Raw genomic sequence first — 2,594 nt, forward strand, 5'->3', positions numbered from 1 at the left:
CACACACACACACACACACACACACACACACACACACACACACACACACTAATGTAGTGTAGTTTTCCATTGCCTGTCACATCCATTGCTTTCTGACTGTCCGTATTTGAAAGAACGTGGCAGCGCGATTTTAGCTAAAAGCAACTGTTGCAATAAACCACAATACCGTCCTCATTAAGTTGATTAAGTTTACTCTGTGAGTTAATTATTCATTCATAACGCACCTCATCTGTCATCGTGTTCACGTCAAATAGGCATAGAACATACATTTTGGCCAGTAGGAAAAATGGGGTTCTTTTCCTTCCTGCAAACTGTGAAAATAGTATATTCAGTTGAAATGAATGCAAAATTTTTATTTCAGATTTCAGTTCTTCCCTCTGTCATATTTAGTATTTGAGCATCAGACTAACAGATCTGGCTAAAAATCACATGAAAATTAAAGAAAGCCAATGTTTAGTTTTTAAACTATAATTTCCATAATTAGACTTTGCATTTCCAGTTAGCAAAATAGGGCTGCAACATTCAAATAACCCCCAACACACACAAACTAAACCTTCGGTTAGATTTATATCAGATCTAGTGAACCTGCACAACCAAGCTCAGGCCATAAATGGCACTGCCAGCTCTTTGAAAATAGTGCCATGAAATCGGATATGTTTGCTAAGCAAGCAGGTAATTACTAATGCCAAAAAAATAGGGATTAAGTTAGCTTTCCGTTGATGAACATATATACTTTGGCTCACTCAGTGCATCATTTAAACAACGTTGGTGTGTAGAATGTATTTATAACTAAACCAGGATGTGTTCATAGTGGTGAAGGACATCTGTAAATATGTATTTGATGCAGTTGCGTGTTTACTTATAGAGTATATGCTTGAACCACAAAATCACCGCATGTCAAAATGACAGGCAAATAAAACCTGCAAATACTCTGCTGCGGCACATTATTTTAACTGATAAGAAGAACTCAACATGCACAAGTGCTCCTGTTTTTCATCTGTGTACAGTGCAGCAACTATCACACAGTTTCAAACAAGCTCTATGTGTCTGAAAAAACATATTTGTCATGTAAATATTTTAACAACATAAAAAAGAAACGAATTTCATCCTGAATCTTCTGACATTTAAAAGCCTCTCCAATCAATTCTTAAAAAAAGAGGATCATAGACCTCGCTCTAAGGCTCAAATAGCTAACACATTGAAACCAAATCTCTAATTTAACTTGCTCGAAACATTAGCTCCTGTGAAAGATCATTCAGTTACCACACAGCAATTTTTCCATTTTGTATACGTGTTAGGATTACGAAAAATAAAAAACCCAAATTGTCTCATTAGCATGTGAAACACGACAACTTGTTGTCAAATCCACCATATTCTTTGTATGTTTAATTGAAAATTACATCTCATTCATTCACCTTGTGGTCGAGGAAATGACTAGACTGTATCGCAGCTTGGGTATTGAAGATAATGAATTAAAGATTCTTCTGAGAGTCACAGTGCCAACACTACTAATGCAGCAAAGAATTAAGATTAATGAGTTAAGTCAATGCAATAAAACACACAAACAACAAGCTTTTTAATATATTTGCAAAAAAAAAAGCAAAAAGTTGTTGCCCAATATGTCATAAATATAGAAAATGGAACATGCTCTGAAAGAGTCTATGAACAAACCTTTGTTTTTCTTCTGTAGCCAGAACACAATTTCCACCCACAAAACCATGATTGTAATATTAGAATGTTTTGACTATTTCATGTCCAGGAGGCATCCCCTCTAAACTTCCAGAACAAGGTTTTTACTGTCTCTCTCCCCTAAACATTTCCTGTGATGAACACGGTACAGAAGAGCAGGAGAAAACACTGGGATGGAGAAGGAAGTAGGAACCTGACACTTGTTTTCATGCTGATTAATATTTTGGACTCCTGATCACCCTGGGCCAAGAACACAGTTTTGAGCCAAACCATAATTGCTTCCAACACTTCACTGAGAGTGACTAGTGAAATAAAGATATATGCAGGCACATTTAAACTTGTGGAAATACACAGATGAAAAGATTATGATGGGAGAAGGGTTTTGGTCAGGATACTGAGGCTTGTAAGAACTTGTGCATGTGATTCAGTCAACAACCCCTTAGGAGCCATCAGCTCAGTACCAAAGAATCTGATACCAGAACAAAACCTCTTTGTTTCTTGTTTATAAGAATAGTGTACAAAATGGGCAGGCAATGTGTACTAGTACAACTAGTACTTTAAATATTAGTAGTAATTCAAGTTCTAGTTCAAGAAAATTTAAATTGCAACATATATAAAACTGAAAAAATGGAAATAGCATGCAAAGCATGTATCTTTCATCACACGCACTTTTTCCATTTTGTTTTTCATCCCCATACATGAGCTGCACCAAGATATGTTGAAGCGCTAAACTAAAATAGGCTGATCTCGCAGAGATACCATATGTCGTGTAAGAACCAGAGCCCATCAAATGAAAGAGCAGATTGAGATGTACGTTTGGGTAACTGGTCCACCTCGTTTCTCTAGTTATTTTCTTACCAGCCCAGTAACTGCTGCCTGTGCTTTTACAGAAATGCTTTCAAGTC

Source organism: Pundamilia nyererei, unplaced genomic scaffold (assembly GCF_000239375.1).
Source record: "Pundamilia nyererei isolate P.nyererei 1_Seehausen unplaced genomic scaffold, PunNye1.0 scaffold00046, whole genome shotgun sequence".
Classification (NCBI taxonomy): domain Eukaryota; kingdom Metazoa; phylum Chordata; class Actinopteri; order Cichliformes; family Cichlidae; genus Pundamilia; species Pundamilia nyererei.